The following is a 23,065-nucleotide window of genomic DNA, read 5'->3' as shown; positions in this document are numbered from 1 at the left end:
CTTCCTGCTCTTCCTCTGAACACATAAGGTATCATACCATTACGTGTAGGTGTCCTGCCCATAGGAATACAAATTTTGATCTCTGAAATCTTGCAAGGTATCTTGGGATTTACAGGCTTTATTTCTTTCTTAAGGACTATGACTCAAATTCAAATCACTCTGGCTCTCATTGATTAGTCAACAGTAGGTCCCAGCCTAAGTTTTACTTGGTCTTTCATTGCTTGGGCCAATGACTCAGAGTAAATGCAAACAGCAATTTTTTTGGTCAGAAACCCAGAGGATCTTCCCCTCCCAGATTGATTTGTTTTGACTGGGTAAAAGGGTCATTCTTTGCCTCATTGTTTTCTTACCAACCTTAATCACTGAAAACCAAGGTATCCCATAACATCTAGGCCATCTTCAGTCCTTCTACATCTTGCCACTGGATCTAGATGGCTCTGGATGAGAGGTGTGGCCGGTGATTTTGCACAGTCCTCCCTCTCTTAAATCCAGTTCACTTGCTAGTCATGGCATCATTTTTCTGATATCATGATCCTCTTCAAGAAGGAAGGACAAACAAAAATAGCAAGCTATATGATCCCGAGCAAATGATTTAAATCCTCAGCACTCTCTTACAATAGTAAGTTCCAGATGAATGGCTGATCTGCAGCACTGAAAGGAGTTTCCACACCAGAAATCCTCTACAACACTGGAATCACAAGTCCAGATTAGGGGGAAAAAAAAGAAAAATCAAAAGTCTCATAGGATTCAGTGGGTCCTATGAGGATAACCATGGATAATAGACACTAATATATAAACTGTAATTACTTTGATTATCCTTCCTTTCAAAATAACCTAATACTAAAATTTCAGTGAAAAAATCACAAAATTAAAGATCATTTGAGTTAGTTTCTCTCTCAGGAAATGTGGACCTTATTTGTCTTGGCATTCCCACAAAATATCTTGGGTGTGATTCTGTGCTATGAAGCAGACACAGTTGCATTTCAAGGATGTGCATTGGGATTTCCTAGCTAACAAGGGTGCCATAAGGCTTAATTACTTAGAACCACGTTCTCACCTTGCTCTGTGCCCCTTGGAGTTCTATGTGAAGTCAGTAGGATTTTTTTTTTTGGTGCAGTTCAACAAAATGAAATTTTAACTACAAGTGTTTGCAATTTACTTGGAGGTCTGTAAATAGAAATTGTAGAGCTTCATTTATTTTTCAAATAGGAGTATGCTCACATTTCCACCCTGACTGTCACAAACATCACTGTTACTTCAATCATATTCTATTTTCTTTGATTAATTCCAAATTTCAGGTATCTGTTTTGTTTTGGGTTTTTTTTAATGGTTAGTAGATCCTGTTTCCATTAGACTTCTTAGTCTTAATCAAAGAGCTAGTAATGTCCTTTAGTACTGTGCCCTTATTTAACACCATTCTCCAGAAAATCTAACACATTTACTGTTAAGAGATTTAGCTTTCTTTGTCTCCAGGAGAATCACAATGTATCATTTCAGATAGAGGGGAGCAGAGACTCCTTATGTTTCTTTTCCAACTTTCTGATGCAGACTTGGTTATCCCAACTGTGGTTAGAAAATGATCAGGCCATTCTTTGCTGGTAGTCTTCTTCCCTGGTGATTCACAATGGCTGGTAAGATGGAAAGGTCTTTTATAGGAGAAAGATAAGAGAGCTAAACATTTAGGGTTGTGCTCTGATTTCATCTTGACCTATCTGGCACCAAAGTCTTAGAGGCTTTAGAACTTACAGGGTCCTAAGAGATCATCTAGTTCAATTCCCTCATTTACAAAGGAGGAGGCCAAAGTTTTAAAGGGTTAAGTGACTTATCCAAAGGAGAGTAAAAACTATAATTTTAACCTAGGTTTTTGATTACAAATCCAGGGTTCCTTCTATTATATATATATTTCAAATGATGAAATAACGGTTCTTTTACATAATATCAAATGATGCCTAAAGTTGCTTTTCATTTTATTACTACCAGAATAAAGAAACTTGTGTCTTGGTATCAGTGAGTGACTTCTGAGGCACTTGTTAATGGTGCTTAGTCATTCTTTTTTTTCTTGTTTTTTGAATTTTACATTTTTTCCCCAATCTCACTTCCCTCCCCCCACAACCCCACAGAAGGCAGTCTGATAGTCTTTACATTGTTTTCTTGTTACACACTGATCAAAATTGAATGTGTTGAGAGAAAAATCATATCCTTAAGCAAAAAATAAAATATAAGAGATAGCAAAACTACATAATAAGATTCATTTTTTTAAATTAAAGGTAGTAGTCTTGATCTTTGTTTAAATTCCACAATTCTTTCTTTGGATGTAGATGGTATTCCCCATCACAGATACCCCAAAGTTGTTGCACTGATTGTTGCACTGATGAGATGAGCAAGTCTATTATGGTTGATCATCACCCCTATATTGCTGTTAGGGTGTACAATGTTCTTCTTTTTCTGCTCATCTTGCTCAGTATCAGCTCATGCAAATTCTTCCAGGCTTCTCTGAATTTCCATCCCTCCTAGTTTCTAATGGAACAATAGTGTTCCATAATGTATATATGCCACAGTTTGTTCAGCCATTCCCCAATTGATGGACACTCATTCAATTTCCAATTCTTTGCCACCACAAACACGGCTCCTATGAATATTTTTGTACAAGTGATGTTTTTACTTTTTTTTAAATGATCTTTTCAGGGTGTAGACCCAGTTGTGGTTTTGCTGGATCAAAGGGTATGCACATTTTTATTTTCCTTTGGGTGTAATTCCATACTCCTCTCCAGAGTTGGATGAGTTCACAGATCTACTGACAATATATTAGTGTCCTATATTTCCCACATCCCTTCCAACATTGATCATTGTCCTTTCTGGTCATATTGGCCAGTCCGAGAGGTATGAGGTGGTACCTCAAAGGTGCTTTAATTTGCATTTCTTTAATCAGTAATGATTTAGAGTAGTTTTTCATATGACTGTGGATAGCTTTGATTTCCTCATCTGTAAATTGCCTCTGCCTATCCTTTGACCATTTTTCAATTAGGGAATGACTTGTTTTTTTTAATATAAATTTGACTCAGTTCTCTATATATTTTAGAAATGAGTCCTTTGTGAGAAATACTAGTTGTACATGTGGATGATGATCAACCTTAATGGACCTACTCATTCCATCAGTGCAGCAACCAGGCACAATTTTGGGATATCTGCAATGGAGAATACCATCTATACCAAGAGAAAGAATTGTGGAGTTTGAACAAAGACCAAACACTAATACCCTTAATTTTTTTAAAAAAAGTTACCTTATTATGTAATTTTGCTATCTCTTATACTTTTTTTTTCTTAAGGATATGATTTCTCTCTCATCGCATTCAACTTAGATCAATGTATACCACGGAAACAATGTAAAGACTAACAGACTGCCTTCTGGAGGGGCCAGGAGGGAAAAGAGATTGGGGAAAATCATAAAATTCAAAATAAATGATTAATTTTTTAAAAAAGAAATTTTGGTTGTAAAAATTGTTTCCCAATTTACTACATTTCTTTTGATCTTGGTTACAGTGGTTTAGTTTGTGCAAAAGCTTTTTAATTTAATGCAATAAAAATCATCTAGTTTATTTTTAAGGATGTTCTTCATCTCTTCCTTGGTCATAAACTGATTTCCTTTCCATAGATCTGACAGGTAAACTATTCCTTGATCTCCTAGTTTGCTTATAATATTGTCTTTTATGTCTAAATCCTGTATCCATTTTGATCTTATCATGATACCATGATAGGGTGTGAGGTGTTGGTCTAATCCAAGTTTCTGCCATACTACCTTCCAATTTTCCCAACAGTTTTTATCAAAGAGAGAATTTTTATCCCAGAAACTGGACTCTTTGGGTTTATCAAAAGCAGGTTACTATAATCATTTCCTGCTATCTCTTTTGTACCTAGTCTATTCCATTCATCCACCACTCTATTATTTCTTAGTCAATACCAGACAGTTTTGGTGACTGATGCTTCATAATATAATTTTAGATCCAATAGGGCTAGTGCTTAGTCATTCTTTCCCATGACAAAGGTCTTCAGTGTAAAGTTTGAACCCTATTATTAAAAAGGCAATAAGGAGCCACTGAAAGATTTTGAATCTAGGAATGACATGCCTAAATTTAGGCATGTACAGGAGAGATTATTCTGGAAGTGTTTGGAAGATAGAGTTGGGAGGGGCATGAAACCAGAGGCAATGGGAACTGTTATAAGCCTAATACAGTAAAACAGGTGTATGATAATGATAAAGTAGGGTTAGGTAGAATAGAACAATTTCAAAATGGTAGAATAAACAGTGCTTAACAACTGATTTTATATAGGGAGTAATAGAAAGGGAAAAGTCAAAGAGGACATAAAAGTTGTGAATGTGACTGGGGATGCTGCTGACAACTATCTTATTTCTTGTGTTAGAATATATTTATAATTGAATTTTTATGTGGGCATTGTATATCATAATGTATGTGGTTTAGCTTATAGAGGACAGGAAACTTGTTGGATATGCACTCTATAAATAGCATTAAAGAGATTTAATAAAGACTATTAAAATTCAGTTGAGGCCATATATAATATATCATTGTTTACCTACTATAGGTTATTCAATGTTCTCTAAAAGAAAGACTTTTGAAGTATAAAACAAATTAAACCTTTAGATATACTAAATTAATGGCACAATTACAGAAGCAATATATAATGAAAAATTAATGAGAAAATCAGAAGGGACAGTTTACTCAGGAGGGATGGGAAGCTATTACAAATATTTTGAAGACAAAAAAGAAAAATAATCCCAAAAAGGAGGTAAATGGAGTGTTCTCTAAATTCACTAATATGGATACAAAAAGAAACACTAGAGTGCTTTGGAATTCAAAAGTCATACACAAAAGATAGAAGCAAAGATAGGAATCAAGGGAAAACATAATTATGACAGAAAAGGCCAAGGTCTCCCACTGCATGCAGGACATCTCCAGTTGTACTCATCCATTTCTGGTCCAGATGGTTCCAGAAGAGAAAATGAGGTTAGTGTTTTTGCACAGCCTCCCTCCCCCTTACTTAAATCCAAACTACTTACATGATCCTCTTTGAAAATGAAGGACAAACAATAACAATAATTATGACATAGTGTTATAAAAATAGTGTCAGAAGTACCAAATTTCATGATTTGATTCAATTCAATGCAACAAGCATTTATTAAGCCTCTACTCTCAAGAAATTTATTCTCTACTAAAAAAATTGCTAAATATATTTCAAATATTCAAAGAATATTTATTATATAAGACATATGTTATATATTATTACTTAGCACTTTAAATTTTCAAGTTATTTTTCATATATTATTTTATTTGAGTCTCACAAACCAGGAAAGTCAATATCATTATTCCCAAGAAGAAACATACTCAGAGAGAATATGACCATGGTCACAAAGTGTAGAGAAAGTCAAATGTACTTTTTTTATATCAAAGAAGAGAATGAATTCCAGAAAGCACATGCCAGTGACCTTGCCTTCCTGTGCTGGAAAAATTCTGCCACTTATTCACTATGTGATGGACAAATCTCTTTTCTGTGCTTCAATCCCCTCATTTACAAATGATCTCTAAGGTCTTTTTCAACTCTAGATTCTATGATTTCAGGATCTAGAAAAGGAAAGAGATTACAAAGCACCATCATGATTTCATCCGGGATAGGTCATTCAAACTCATTTAATTTCCTCTGTTTTGAATATATGATTAGAATAGTAGACTTGGGAAGTGCTATAGATGTAACCTAGTTACATTTTTTTAAAGTTTTTGCAAGGCAAACGCGGTTAAGTGGCTTGCCCAAGGCCACACAGCTAGTTAATTATTAAGTGTCTGAGACTGGATTTGAACCCAGGTACTCCTGACTCCAGGGATGGTGCTTTATCCACTACGCCCCTAGCAGGCCCTCCCTAGTTACATTTTATCAAAGTATTTAATATAATTTCTCATATGTTTTTGGACAAGATGAAGAGATATTGATAAGTGATAGCACAGTGATATGGATTCATGGTTGGATGACCAATCTAGACATTGAAGATTGGATGTCACTTAGAAAGAGGTCTCAAGTGAAATGCCCCAGGAATTTTGACTTTGTGTTTTTAAATACTTTGATCACTGACTTGGATAGAGACAGTGGTATGTTTATAAAAACTATAGAAGACATAAGCTACAAGGATAGGTAAGACATCAAATGACAGATTTATACTATAAAAAGACCTTGACAAGTTTTCATGCCAGGTCAATTCTAAGATGAAATGTGATAGATCTCAAATCTTACTGGAGTTCAGACAAAAATCAACCCCACAAATACAAGGTCAGGAAGGAGGAGCTTGGCTATACAGCATTTCATCTGAAAAAAAAAAGTGGGAGTTTTTAGTAGACTTCTAATTCAAGATGAATCACATTGTGAACAGACAAAAAAAGTGAATGAAATATTACACTGTCTTAATAAGGGCAAAATGAGGTGATAATATAGAAACACTCTGACTCATTCAGATCACATTTAAAGTGTTGTCTTAATTTCTAGGCACTACATTTGGTGAATAAGTTTCAAAGTATCTAAAGATGATGAACCCGGATGTAAATGATCCTAAGATCAAATTAAATGAGATTTGGTTGAATTAACTCAGAATGTTTAGCTTTGGGGAAGGAAAGGGGTCATCAAAGCTATTTTCAAGTATTTACCATGTAGAAGAAAAAATTACATTTGGTAAAGTTGAATGAGTACTGACTCTGTAGTCAGGAAATCTGAGTTCAAATCTAGTTTTTGATCTTTCCAATCTCTGTGACCTTGGGCAAATTAATTTCTCTGATTCTGTTTCTTCAATGATAAAATGAGAAGGTTGGAATTGTTGACTTCTGATAGCAGAACCTAGAAGAGTGGGTGAAAGCTTCAGAGAATCAAATTTAGGATTGATGTAAGGAAGAATATCCTCACAATTAGAATCATTCCAAAGTAGAATGGGATGCTTCAGAAAGTAGTGAGTTCCCTCTCTAGAGGTCTTGAAGCAAAGGTTGGATGGTCATTTGTCAGACATGTTACATAGAAAATTCTTGTTCAGATATGGGTTAAAGTAAATGACCTCTGCAGCCTCTTCTAATTCTCAGATTTCTGATTCTGTGATCTTGGATGTTTCAGAGCTTTTAGAGTGGGGGAAACCCACAGCTTTGCTCTCTTACAGTATTCTGTTCTGCTGAATTTTTTAAAAAAATCTTTTCAACTTTCATCTTCTTTCTTCTCATTCAAAGAAAAAAGAAACATTTATTATTCAACTCCAGATGTTGAAATCACTCTACTTAAAGAGGCAAACATTCAACATTGATGAACATTCTTCCATTTCTGATATTTCATTCTTGTCTTTTCAGAAAAACCTATTCTGAAAGGTTGCTTTTCTTGAATGTAAGCAAATCTTATGATTGCTGAAATCCTCTAATGCTCTGACCTTCTTAGACTTACTTAGGAATTAAGAACATTCTTCAGGGAAACTGCATAATTCTCCACTTAGCCAAAGGCATGAAACACTAGTGACACATTAACAAATTATCCACTTTGATTGTAAGATATAGGCATATGATTCATATCAAAATATTAAAACTGCCCAACCTCAGCTTTTGTGCTATCTTAGTCTCTTTCAAAATTCATAGAAATATTAATCCTTCAGGAGCTATTAGTAATGCATACATAGTAGCATTCTTGAGAAAGCCAATAATTATCTCTCTGTGGCAAGTTCAACTTGCTGCAGTCTTTCACTGCAGGAACAGAAAAATATTGTGACTTGTCATACTAATGCAAATACCATGGCAGTATAAACTAGGACATGTTAGCTAATAATAATAAAGATAACAAATATAATGTCACTTTAAATCTAATTGATAAGACTAATAGAATATGTACATCATGATAAGAAAGGTAAGCACTGTGAATAGCTAAGTTGGAAACACAAGGACACACCTCCCTTTCCTTATTACACTAATGTAATTATCATTTAATCAGCACCTGCTGGGACCTGAAACTATTTTTATCAGTAATAAGAAAAATATGAAATTATTATATGCCAAACAAGTACACTGTAACTTGATAATGGAGCTAGACAGAACTCTTATTAATCCTTTTGAATCTATGAAGACAATGGGTCAATGGGTCATGCTTTCTGAATATAGAGCAGCGTTGGAGGGAGAGTCTTCCAGGGAAAAAAAGTTTTTTACAAGTACATCAGTATACCTGCCAAGCTAACTTTGATTCTACTTTATTTCTTCACACTTTTATTGATTCTTTATTTAACTGATGACAATGCAGCTCAAAACCTCTTAATGTTTGGGATAGGTATCTGTGAGTTGCTGTGGCTGAAAAATTTGCAATCTTGGATCAACCTGATGATGAGTTTTGCAGAAATTTAGGTAGGCTGGTCCTCAGATGGCAGATGTGTCTAACACTGGTTCCTTATTGAAAACCTTTTCCACTTGATAGGACCTGCCCAAGAGGGCAGAGCCTATGCTCTGTAGGCATACAAATTCTACTATCACAGTGAAATAATAAATGTCTAATTCTACAGGAAAACATTTATACACTACACTTTCATTGGCTTAGGATAGTACAAAAGTCTCCCAGAAGTTCTAGATTTTAAAAAAGATATAATCTGGTAAATGGCATCTCTATGGTGTGATTCAACTCTTCCTATCTTAGGATTTTTTCATCACTACGCAATGAATTTATAGTCTTAACTGAAGTAACATTAAATAATGAAAGGCTAGAATGCTGGACCTGCAGTCAGAAAGACTATCTGAACATTTATCACTTCTCTGTCATGGATAGCATGTAAACTTTGTCTGAAACCATGGATGGTTGTTGTATTGATCTTTTTTTTCTATTTTCTTACTTGTAAAATGGGAATAATAATACCTACAATATCTATCTCAACTTTTCTTTGATGATCAAATAAAATAATATATGTAAAGCACTTTGCAAATTTTAAAATGCTACATAGATGTCAGTTATTGCTATCAGTTTTGATCTTTATATACATCATATACATTTCTTTGGGTAGAGCACCCATAGGTAAGGGTGTGAAGCCTTATGTCAGATGTGGCCAACCTGAGACCTTTGGCCTGCTTGCAGCCCTCAAAGGCCATTCATGGGCCCCATGTTGTGTAACCAGAAAATAAAGGAATAGGGAAGTACATTCACCAGCATTGCAACATGATAGACCAGTTTAACCCTTAATTAATACAGCATGACTTTTTCACAGTCTCACAGACCTTCAGAGTTTGTTTTTTGTGGGGTTTTACACATATAGCTTTTAGGATCTTTATGCATTGTAATTGCAACAGACAACTTTATCACATGCAGCATTAACTGCTATTTTGTCACAAGATTTTGAGAATAGATTTCAAGATTTCAGAAAACACTAGCTACATTTCAAGTATATTTACTACTTCATTTTCAGTTGACATCAATACGTTACCTTGCAAGCTTGCAAATAGAGTGTATAAAATTTGCAATTAGACTTGCAATTAAAAAATTATTCAGGTGTCTTTTTAAGTGACTTTTATAAGTTGTACCTGCCTCAAGAAAAATATCTGGCATTTCATGAACATGCCCTGTATATGACGTCTCTTTTGGGAAGTACATTTATTTGTGAGCAAATTTTTTCACATATGAAGCATACAAAAAGTAAAAAATAGAACAAAAATTTCAGGTGAACTCCTTGAAAATATTCACATCTCTACAACCTCTATCAAACCAGATATAGATGCACTGGTAATGAAAAAGCAGGCTCATTGTTCACATTAAAAATATCATGTTCTTATTCTTTGTTTAAAAAATAAATGCTTTATTATTATATTCATGATTTTTATTGTTATTCTTCATTGCATTTTATTATACATTATTTCATTATTACATTTCTTTACTAAGCTCTGTGTTTCCCAGTTGACTTATTGGATCCCCAGTGGGCAGCTCTTAATATCACTCATGGAGGGGCGGCTAGGTGACACAGTGGATAAATCACCGGCCCTGGAGTCAGGAGTACCTGGGTTCAAATCCAGTCTCAAACACTTAATAATTACCTAGCTGTGTGGCCTTGAGCAAGCCACTTAACCCCATTTGCCTTGCAAAAACCTAAAAAAAATATATTACTAATGGAGGTTGTTGTTTTTCCTTGTTAGAAGAGTACCATGACATCAGAGAGATGATGGTACAACATGCAAGTGAATTGGATTTTAGGGGAAGGGGGTGGTGGGTTGGGCAGGCACTAGCCTCACTTTTTCTCCCAGAGACATATGGGTATATGGCCAGATACAGATTGGGATGACTGGAAATGGCCCTGATACTTGACCTTTTTAAGCTAAGATCTTTAACAAGTCTCAATTTAACTAAGATCCATTCAGTGATTAAGGCTAGGTAAAAAAGAATGGAGGCAAAGAATGACATCCTTTACATAGTTAAAAAAATAACTAAGTAAAATAACTAAAAGTCATTCTGGGAGTGAAAGAACCTGAGGGTTTCTGACAGAAACAATAGCTATGTGGTAGACTTCCCACTACTACCACCACCATCACACTATCTTTTTTTTCCTTAAATGGTTCAGCAGAAAATACCTTTTGTGGAACCTCAGCTCTCAGGGTTATGTCAACTTGGCACAATTTGGTATTTTTCCTCAATCTTTTACCTTCATTTCAGCAAAGTGATTTACATTGAGGCTATGCAGCTCAGTCCTCCCATGCTGAGGAAATAACTAAAGTCTAGGCAGAAGAAAAACATCTTCAACCACAGGTAGTTTATTTGCCATGAAGCAGATTGAGAAGCCTTCCCAGAGACTTTCCAGCAATACAGATGACTGTTTACAAAGATGGGGAATGGTTATATGACCATGGTCATTGTAGTCATCTCCCCAGAACTGTGGAGTTTGAATAAGGTTCTCTGTTGGCTAGTAGCATCCTCAGGTGCATGATATGGAAACTCTGCTTTAGGGTAACATTTTATAAAGTCTCTTGAACTATACTGGGGCATCTTGGCTCCTGTCCTAACCTGTCTCATTGAGAGTAATAGAAAATATTAATAAATGCCAAGTGAGCAATAAAGTCATAGTTTTACATATGGAAAAGCTAAGATACAGAAAAGTTATTTGCCCAAGGTCATACAATTGGCAAGTGGTATAGTTGAAGCAAGGGTTCTCCACTGCAGCTGTGTGAAAGCCTCTTTTTGCCCATAGTATCATGGGGTCCCCACTAATCTTTTCAGTATCTAACTACAGTTTTGTTCTGTGGTAAGGAAAATGGGTGCTCCTTGCTTAGGAATACCAAGGCCCAGAGTTTTTCATGGCTATCTAGAAGGAGCTCTAACTAGGATTTTAAAGTCAGCTTTTATTCCATAATACAAAGGTGAGACTGTGATTATTGTCTTTTCTCACAAATTCAATTTTAGAACCACTCTCCTCCAATAGCTACTAAAAAATACCAATTGACCTAATCCCATTCTTCATTCATCCTTACAAGAAAGTCCAGTCTTTCCAGCTCTCAGTACACTCAATCTTCAATACCATCAGTCCTGCTCTAGCTATATTATCCCTCCTTCCCAATCTTGGTCTCTTTTCTAATCAACTCTATTCTACACTATTCCCTACTCTTAAATCCCTTTCCTCTTAACCTTATCTCCAATCATGCCTTGCTAAGCCCAAACTTTGATATAGTGTCTCCAACTGACTCCCTCACTCCTAGTCATGTGTTGCTAAATGAATATAGTATAGTATAGAGAATGGACAGAGTATACTATAGAGAGATAAGAATTGATTGGGTCCTCTACCAATTTATATTATCTAATCTCAACTGGTCCTTCATAGAATCAAGATATTTTCTTCAATTAATTCTATCTCCTACTTAGCACAGATGAGTTCCAAACCTCTCATCTCTTCTTAAGCTTCCCATGGCACTTCTATCTCACAGTTAAGGACCTCTCCTCATACTTCACTGAAAAAAAGGGATTCACTAAGAGCTTCCTTTTATCACTTTCTTCTCATCACAGATCTCTCTGACATCATCCCCTTTATCTCCTCCTCCATTCCAGGATCTAATGAAGAGCTAGCCCTTTTTTTTTTCAAAAGGAACACTTCTATATGTATCCTTGAACTCGTCCTCTCACATATTCTCTAGCACATCACCCCCACTCTATCAAACCTATTCTCTCCCTTAATCTTCAGTCTCTCCCTCCCTGCCAATTATCATGCTATATGTCCTTCTCTTTTTTGTTAATCTATTTGAAAAAGTTGTCTATACATGATGCTTCCATTCCTTTTCTGGCTTCACCAAAATCTGGCCATCTACCTGAAATGACCTGAAACTACCCTCTTCAAAATGAATAATGATTCCTTGACTGCCTAGTCTAATGGTATTTTCTAAATTTTCATACTTCTTAACCTCTTGGTTATACATACATACATATATGTGTACAAATACATGTATAATATATATGTATGTAAATATGTCATTGTTGATCACCTTCTCCTACTGGATGTTCTTTCCTCTCTAGGTTTTCATAACACTGCTCTACTTTGGTGCTCCTCTTACCCCTCTGACCTCACCTTTTCCACCTTTGCATATCTTCATCTTTGCCATGGTCACTCATTGAAGGTATCAACCACTCTCCTGTGTCTTTTCTTGTCTCTCTAAATAACTCCCTTGATGATCTTTTCAGCTCTCATAGGTTCTCTATGCAGATGATTTTCAAATATGTCCATGGGAATAAGTATCCAGTCCTAACCTCTCTTCTGACCTCTAAACTCACTCTTAATTACTAGATATTTCAAACAGTATATTAGAAACAAACCAAATTTAATGTCCCAAACAAATCTCATTACCCCTCCCTTCCCTCTCTCTCTTTCTCACTCCAGCCTCTCCCACTCCCTCTTTGCCTAAGGGCACTACCATCCTCCCAATCTCTGAGTTTGCAACTTCAGTTTCCTCAATTTTACTCTCCCCCAGATATTCACTCTGTTGCCAAATATTGTCATTTTTACCTTCACAACTTTTCTCATATACAGCTCATCTCCATTCATATAGCAATCATCCTAATTCAGTCCCTTGTCACCTATTAAAATAACCATCTAATTGGTCTTCCTACTTCAATCTCTCCAAAGTGATCCAGTGATATCAGCACACTTGCTGTTCCTCATAAACCCAATAGTCTATTGCCCTTCTCAGTGCTGTGCACAATTAGTTTCTTATGCCTGAAATGCTCTCCCTCCTCACCCCAAACTCTTGAGATCCATGATTACCTTTAAGACTCATCTTAGATGTGAGTTTCTTCAAAAGGCTTTCCCAGTTCCCCCTAGCCTCTTGGGCTTTCGTATTTAAGGTCATACTTTTGTTGTATCTTGCATATACTTATTTATTTACCAGTTTTCTTTCCTTTAGTAGGTAAGTGCCTTGAAGGCAGGTATTCTTTTTGTATTTTTTTTTGTCTTTCTTTGTATTCTCAGTGTTTACCATTCATAATAAGTGGTAATTGATTTTATTTCCACAATAAACAAAGAAGCACAATACAATTTTATTTTTTCTACACTTTTGATAATTTCCCTTCCTTCATACACCAAAAAGTATAGGGGGAAAAAACCTCGGGTCTTGTTAATTCTGGAAAGAAAAAAATAGTTGCCCATGAGAGCATCAGAACTACTCACTGATATGACTGTTTTTTTCCATCTTTATATGAATCAAGGTTATTTTTTTTTTTTTAGATTTTGCAAGGCAGTGGGGTTAAGTGGCTTGCCCAAGGCCACATAGCTAGGCAATTATTAAGTGTCTGAGGTTGGATTTGAACTCAGGTACTCCTGACTCCAGGGCCAGTGCTCTATCCACTGTGCCACCTAGCTGCCCCCAAATCAAGGTTATTTTCAATGAGGACAATAATATGGTACAAATAGGCTCTCTTTTACAAAGTATCCTTAATAATGGGCTTGCTCATTGATAATGAAAAAAAATTGGTTCTGTAGAACAAAATGATACCTTGCATGAGCTTTGTAGCAAGGTATTTCCTATCCACATATTAAGATCATTCAGAATTCCTTGGAAGTTGCAACAATAGAAAAAAAACATACAATGGTCCTCTGAAAATAAACATCAGGAGAGATGTGTGATCACCAAACACATCAACTGAAGAAACTAGTTTAGGGAGAAATTCTCTGTGGATGGTGACATCCTCCAAGTACTCCTGTTTAAGAGTTACATTATTCTGGTTGTAGTATATCCCAAGATATTACAGTGCTTCCTGGAAGAGATCAAAGAAATTTGACCTGTTCATCTATCCAGGAAATACCAAATGGATGAAGAATGTGTACTGTCCAGATTTCTACTTGGATTTGAATAGACACACTATAAAGCTTGTCCAAGTAGATAATACAAGAGGACACTGGGCTGAGAGTTGAAGAAAAAAGTGGGTTGGATTTATTCCAGGAAATTGCAAATCTCTTTTATTGACACTGAGTTTCCTATGAAATGAAAGACCTATTTTTTTCAATTCTAATATTTTATCAGTGTTTTTATATGGCAGTAAGATTCAAAATTGCCATTAGATATGAATATCACATAGAGCGTGATGGAGTGGTACATGATAAAAGTGAGCAGGCTGCAACATACAACCAACAAGGAATTCCAAAGACATCATCACAATTAAATGATAGGAAGAGAGCACAGATGGATCATATGGTGATAGCAAGAGATGACAGATGGAAAGCTAGAGTGCTCCTCTAATCAGGGGAATAATGAAATATGTCAAAAGAAAGCAAGGGAGACCTCCACCACATTGGATGGCTCCCATGAAGTATACTTATGCAGAAATAGGGATAGAGGCAGCTGCGGGGCGGGGCGGGGCGGGGCGGGGGGGGGGGGAATTGGTGAATAGTGTTGGACTTGGCAGTCAGGAAGACCTTAGTGAGACATTTACTAAGGATCACTGTGTGACTCTAGGCAGGTCACACAAGTTCTGGCTTCCCAGTTTCCTCATCTATAAAATGGAGATAATTATAGCACTTTTCTCACAGGGTCATTGTGAGGATAAAAATAAAATAATGTTTGTAAAGTGCTTTGTAAAACAATATGTTATATAAATGAAAGCTATTATTAATAATAGTAGTATTTTAGGATAATCAGACATGTACAAATCATGATCTGCACTGAACTCAAAGCTCCCAACATAATGAAATCAGAGATTCAGTTGAGTACAGTGGGAGTTACAAATTCATGAAACTGGGGTCCCTGCTATCCAGAAGCTTATGGTCCACTTACCATTATATTTACTTGGAAATAATAGGGAATGTCAAGTGTTTTCTTCAAAAGAATGAAAAGTTTAATTTCACATACTACGAAAGCCTAAACAATAGGAAGCTCAACATTTTTAATGAGTTGGCATCTTGTTCTCTATACCCATTAGCAGATAAGTATTTAGTAATAATTTAGTAATAATCCCAGTCCCTGGGACAGAGTGGAAGAATAATGAGCATTGAGGCCATTGGCTAAAGTGCTAGACAGCAAATGCATACCCTGGCTAATCATTGCCAGAAGCAAGTCATTTGATGAATTTAGATTTTTTACTTTTTAAATTTCACTTTCCTCCTCTATGCTGTCTCAGAGCTCAGCACTAGGGAAGGCCAGGCACTTCTGTATGTCCAAAGAAATACATATTAGGACTCTAAAGTGTTATTAGTATAAAATATCACTAGAATCAAGAAATAGCTTTGATTCTAAGAACAAATGAGAACTTATATGGTCTTTCCTGGGATGGAATGAGATCAAAACTTTTAAGCTCTTGCTAGGCATATCCAGGAACTTTCATCCAACCCAGGCAACACCCTATTATTTAACTACCTGCCATCCCACAAGACAAATATTGGGGCGGCACATAGATTCTAGAGATAGAGAGAAAAGTGACATCTCAGAGGCTGTGTAACAGCTAAGCTCTCCAGGAAGTAGCTGGCTGGGGGCAGAGGTGGAAGGTGTCTGCCACATCATAGGATTTGACTCAATAGAAAAGGTTATTTGAAGCTTAGTCTTACACATTATCTTCATTTTTTATTTTTAGAGTCATGCTTTAAATTTACTTATGTGATCCTTGGAGTTTCTCAAAGATCTTAACAGATGTTATATATAATCCAACTAATTAACACCTCCCCACAGGCCAAGTGCCTGAAAGAAATGAGACTTGGCCTGAAAGAAATTAAATTGTTTGGTTTTTTTAAATAAATCATTTTAATTTTAAAAAATACAATACAATGGCAAAGAATACTACCTTACATCTTTAGGAAAAGTGATGCCCACTGTCTGGAAGCTTCATCTTTGTATCACTTCTAAGGGTGGAAAAGACTTGTGAATAATCTACTGGTTGATAATATTTCCTGAACCAATCTGCAATGTTATGTGAAGTCCCTATAAAGTAGCTCAGGGAAGATATTATTACCATTTTACAGGCCACTAAAAGCAGAGACAGAATGAAGTGAATCTTTAAGGATACATCCAAAGTCAATGGTCAAACAAACAAAGATAGCTCAAGGACTTGGAAGCAAAGGATAAATGTGGGATCCTCTTCAGAATTGAAACACTAGCAGAACAGCAGGATGAATGCAGGAATTAACACAAGGATGCCTGGAGAAAGTCTCCAAATTCTCCTCAAAAGCGATTTTAGATTACTCAGGACTTCATATTATTATTTGGGATTATTAGTTTATACTGAACTCTTTGGTTTCATAAAAAAATGCCCTATAATTCAGCTTTAATTTCCTAGGGGAGAGATTTGAAATAGCTATCAACTCTAATTTTTAAAAAATTTTTCTGCTCTAAGCAAACTGGGGGAAAAAAATTTCCCTTGAGGGATAACAGGTCACATCACAAAGAAATAATCATTTTATTGTTCTTTTTGACACTATTTGCATATTGCCCTGGCTGTACTGTATTTCTGTGTCAGCCTGATGAACAACACATCCATATTTAGGATTTTGTGAGAAATGTGATTTTACTGTAGGTTAATCAAATACTGCTAAGGGACAATGAAAACATTGCACTCTGAAGCACACAGAAAGACTCCCCTACTGATTTAATGCAGGTATAAATCTTCAAGTCAAATTATGGTCTACCAGCTGCAAAGTTACCTACTGCTTAGAGAAACCCAGAGCACAGCAACTAGGAGTTTTTAAATGCAGGGCTGGCCCGGGGGCAAATGATTGAAAAGAAGTCAAGTCCATCTCCTGGCTCAGAGGGGAAAAAAGCCTTCAGTGTGCCAAGTCAAGATTGTTTATTTAAGTATTTTCATGTCCTTGGTCTTTCAGAAGAGCTGATACAGCATGGAATCAAGCCTGAATGCAGAGATGAAGTCACCAAAAAAGACAAATAGTAGTGGAGAGCACTAGGGTTAGTGGACACACTTCCTGCTGCCATGGGCCATACACTTTTGACTACCCACTGTCAATGTGCCATTGCACCCAGCATGACCCCCAAATAAAGTGGCTTTAGTTTGAGCTAGATTTCAATTCCCAAGTAGAACTGTAAGACAGTTCTCAGTGTTCAGAAGTCCCCTCTCCCATATACTGACATACATACAAACTCTAGGAGGGATTGGAGGAGGGACAGGAGGACCCAAGAATTGGTGAACGTGGTACTTGTTCTATCACCAACAGGCGGAGGCAATTCTTAATCTTCCCTCCAGACTGAATCTGGGACTGTCTTTCTCACCAATTAGATTTCCACATTCAAGTTAATCGGATTACTGACCATGAAGAAGAGGAAAAAATACCACTACCACCAAAATACTCAGTTAATTAAAATTATATAATATACCAATGCCGATTCTTTCTTCCATTGTGGAGGCAAATAGTACAGTAATCAATGTTGTGGTCATATAAAATACTTTTAGCTGTGACAACCTGAACAAGGAAGGCTTTTTCGAATAATACTGGAAATCCAGAGCTTTGATAGTAAATCAATAAAAATTAAGTAATAATTCATCTTTTCCAGTTTAGACAAGAATGTATTTTTCCATCTCTTTCCTGATTAGTAGTCCCTGAAATAATATCAAAACATAAATACCACACTAGACCAGAGAAATCAATCTGAGATCTCATAAAATTAGGCGTGAAAATGGTATCTATTCCTAATTTTGAAGACTCTAGACCAGAAATTTTAATCTAAACCCAACGGAATTCATAAATTTTAGGATATCTAGGAATTTGGATGGGAAAAATTATTATGTCTTTATTTTCACTAACTGATAAATGAAATTTAGTGTTTCCTTCATTATGAATTTTAAAAAGCATTATCATGAGAAAGGATCCACAGGTATCACCAGTCCTGTCCATAATATAAACAAGAGGCACACACATACTTGGTAAATATTCAAACAAACAAACAAGCAACAAATAAGCAAGTATTAAGTTCCAACTATGTGCCAGCCACTGTGATAGGCATTGGATATGCAAGTACAAAGAAGCAAATTATGTCTGTTCTCAAGCAGTTTATATTTTATTGGAGCAGACAACACATACGAATTGAAAGTAATTAAATATAAGATAGGGAAAGAGGGTACTAGCAAGCAAAGAAAAGCTTCATGTGGTGCTAGATCATGTCTTGAGAGAAGACAAGGTGCCTATGAGGCAGAGATGAGGAGGGAGTGCATTGAAACAGGCGATAGAAAAACAACAAGGAGGCAAAGTGAAGGCCAGGTAGACTGGCTCATAGAGTAAGGGAATAGGGTAATGTATTATGAAACAGGTTGTGAATGGGCTATAAAGAGCAAATAAAATTAGGCCAGAAATCCAGATCTCAAATTTGCATGGATATTCTAATATGCAGGGCCATGAATATTTGCTACTTGTGTGTGTGTGTGTGTGCATTTTATATATATGTATATATATTTATATATGTATGTATATATATATATGCATATATATATATATATATATAAAGCAATGGGGTCAAGTAACTTGTCCAAGGTCACATAGCTAAATAATTACTAAATGTCTGAAGTGGTATTTAAACTCAGGCCCTCCAGACTCTAGAGCCAGTGCTCTATCCACTACACCACCTAATTATCCCAGAGACTATTCTTTTTTTTTAGGTGTTTTTTTTTTTTTTTTTTGCAAGGCAATGGGGTTAAGTGGCTTGCCCAAGGCCACACGGCTAGGTAATTATTAAGTATCTGAGATCGGATTTGAACCCAGGTACTCTTGACTCCAGGGCCAGTGCTTTATTCATTGCACCACCTAGCCACCCCCAGAGACTAAGACTATTCTTCTTAAGAAAAAAATTGGAACTATTTTATAAGTGTTTCTCTTATGGCATTTAGATTCAAAAATTACATTTAAATAGAAGTTATATACATTTAAATAGAAGTTATATACAGCTACCATATCAGAGGTATTTATTTTTACTGACATCTTCTGTCTTTATATCATATTCAGTTCTGACTCTTCCCCCCAACCTAGCAAAGTGTAGTAGTTGCAATCTGACTAGTGATCAATTCCTATTTCAAACTCTTTCTCTGATTTTTAATGTCCAGACATTCCCATGTTTCCATATCTCAATATACACTGCTAGCTCTTAGAGGATGGAGAAGGGGTAGGTAGACCTACGATACAAACATTAAAATATTAAAAGAGAAAAAATGATTTAACAAATGCAACTATATGACCTAACAGTACATGCAATATTCCACATCTATAGCCCTCTGATGTTTGTCCTTCATTCTCAAAGACCATGACATCAGGGAGGTGATGCCATAACAAGCACATGAATTGGATTTGAGTGGGGGGGGGGCTGTGTTAAGTCACCAGCCTCACTTTCTCCTCCAGAGTCATCTGGGTCCAGTTGGCCATATATAAATCAGGAGATAGCCCTGGATGAGGGGCAAGCAGGGTTAAGCCACTTGTCCAGGGTCACACAGCTAGTATCTGAAGACGGATTCAAACTCCTGTCCTGATTCCAAGTTCCTCTATCCATCATGCCATTTCCTCTGCAATAAAAGATGGGAATGTCAGATTTATCACACACCACACACTATTCACTCTAGATGAGGTATGGAGGAGACAACTTGAATAATAAGCCTTGAATTAAATGGGCCTCCCTTGCTGCTTTTTCACTTCCTCTTGTCTTTCTCTTCTTTTGCTTTTCTTTCTCCATCTTTTTGTCCTCACATGCCTACTGCTCAGGCCATATACATACACAGTTATATTCTACTAGTGATTCTTGTTAATAATGAAGGCTATTCATTATTGACTCATAGTAATCTAAATTTGTCCCATGTTATTCCACCTAAGCATCCAAATTTACCCAAAGATAGTAATAATAATACTCCTTGTAAATCCTTAATTTTATTATTTAAGAAAAAAAAAAAGATCAGCCCTGCTGCAAGGTGTCACATCAGTGGCACTGCAGGGCCAAGAAAATCCAGTTACCATTTTACTCAGATCAGAGGGTGGATTAACTTTGATGTCTGTCTGAACCCTGTGTGATATGTCATTAAGAGCTCTGACTCCCTACAAGCACTCACATTTTCACATACAAGAAAAGAGAAAGTGCCTGCTAGGAGCATAGACTGACTTTTCCACAGTGATTGAGATGAAAATCATGTACTTAGGCATCTGGACTGTAAGAACATTCTGTCATTTGGGTATGGTTTTCCCCACATCCCACTGGTCTTAATACCAAAGTTTTTTAAGGCTTCCATTGTTGCTATGAAGACTCAACTGTGATTATGACATTTTTAGAAGACATAAGCACTCTGACACCAGCTATGGCACATAGACAAGATAGATGATCAGAGGTGAGAAGTGAACGAGAAAAACAGTTCCAAAGGGGTGTTGAGTGTGTGTGATGAGATATTGAAAGAGGATACAGGTAGGGAGTATGAAACATCTTGAAATATGAAGAATAATTTTGCATTTTGTAGTTACTGAACAGTTAGATGATTAGTAAAGTTTTTTTTTTAATGATGATGATAATCTGTACTGGTAATATTATTAGTCTGTTTATTATGTTTAAACCCTCAAATTAGGATTAACTTGAGAAACCATGGGTCTTTCATCAAGACCTCTCTCCATCTAATCTCTTCCTTTGACAATCGATTTTCCACATATTCCTAAAGCATTAGATAGCAGCCATCTTGCTCCTTAAGAAGCTGTAGTGACTCCTCTTACCTTTAAGATTAAATACAAGTTTCTCCATTTGTTCTTTAAAGCCCAGTCTGGCTCCTGTCTGATTGCTCATGATTTCTCATCCCACAATCTATACTTCTGTCTTCCTATTCCCTGCATATGACATAACATTCTGTCTCCTCTATATCTTTGCATAGGCTGTTTCTCATTTCTCACCTTTGGTTCTTGAAAGCCCGTTCCTTCAAATTTAGCTCGACACCTTACTCAAGAGTTCTTTCTGGATCCTCTAACAGGATCTCCCAAACCATTGTATTTATTTTGCATATATCTTGTATTTACCTAATCTTTTAATATATAGTGTCTTTCTAGTTTAATGCAAAGTGCTTAAGGGTGAGCGAGGGCTGTCCTACTTTTTTCTCATTCACTTCCAAAGCCTAAAAGTGTCCACAATGTAATATATGCTTAATATGTTTGTTGATTTATTGAGAGAGGTAACTGCTATATGTCCATCTTGCAATATCTTAGAGGTTGTCAAAAGTACTTCATCAGAATGTTTGGTTCCCTTCACATGCCTGCTTATTCTTAGGGAAGAAAAATGAGTGAACGAATGAATAAATGAAGCACTTTTTAAGTGTTACAATGTCCAAAGCACTGTGCTAAAAAAACTCAAAGATGTAAATGGAAAAAGACAGTCTTTGCTTTCAAGGAACTCACATACTGAGGGAAACAATGCTCATGGAAGGTTTCAGCTGCAATTCAGATGGAAGTTTAATGGTCCTTACGGTGCAGTGGAGAAACAGACAGTAATGGTTTTTTTAAAAGTCATTTACACTGTTGAAACCATATTCGTTTTTGATGTTGTCAGAACTTTGACAGTGTCAAAGACTTTGGTGACAAGAACTTTCTTTTCTGGCTCTTCAATAGATGTGGCTGTTAATATCTGTCAGTATTGATATAACTTCCCTACTTCCAAAAATATGTCTATTCATCTACAGAGATCTCGTTATTTTAAAACCAGGCAAAGACCTAAAAGCTGTGCAATTCTTGGTACTTTACCTACCTCTTTTTAATGCAATTCTGATACTGGCATTACATAAGTAGAACCAGGTCATAGAGGACTGAGCTCAGATCACTCTATTTTTTACTTTTATTCATGGGTTGCTATGGTCAAAGAATTCATAACCTAATGGTCAGCCTACTAGCCACTGATAAGAGTCTCTCTATATAGCTAGACTGATCCGTATTAAGTAGGCATAATCTGCTGTAACTAGGACTATTATCAAAGGCCTTTCCTGCTGTAGCTTATAGTTGCTGGCAGTTTTTAATAGCTTTGTACAATATATTGGAATGAAATTCTGCGTATGTGTGTATGTATATATGAATATGCATTACATATACGTATGTACACATATATATATAAACATCTCTATCTATATAGCCTTATAAAGCCCTCTTCCTGGGTTTCATTGTGGTAAAGAAGGTGAATCTGGTTCTTGAAGCTTATGCTTAACTAACCTCAGCTAGAAAAAGCTTTTGAGTATAGGCCTGATAACAGCTACCCAAACTGTCTTGAAGGCAAGTCTAATGATAACTAGAGAAACTCTTCACAAGATTGGGCTTTAATAGCAACTTTAATAAGCTGTCTACAGAGCCACACCAGGAATTGCCATCTGTTTTGAGGTAGACATCATACCTATTAAATAATGGCTCTGAAATGCAGACATATTTCTCCAATAATTGTATGTTTACATAGCTGCAATATGGTACATCCGTATCCACTTTTCCATTATCCTCTAATAAAAACATAATCAAATCATAGGGATTTATTAAGTACCTATTCTGGCCTAGTTGTGCTGCTTGCTGAGGATACAAAAAAGAGATCTAGGTTGGCTCTTGCCCTCAAGTTGCTTACAAGCGGAT

The sequence above is a fragment of the Macrotis lagotis genome, chromosome 3 (assembly GCF_037893015.1).
Source record: "Macrotis lagotis isolate mMagLag1 chromosome 3, bilby.v1.9.chrom.fasta, whole genome shotgun sequence".
NCBI lineage: Eukaryota > Metazoa > Chordata > Mammalia > Peramelemorphia > Peramelidae > Macrotis > Macrotis lagotis.
This window is presented reverse-complemented; position numbering follows the sequence as displayed.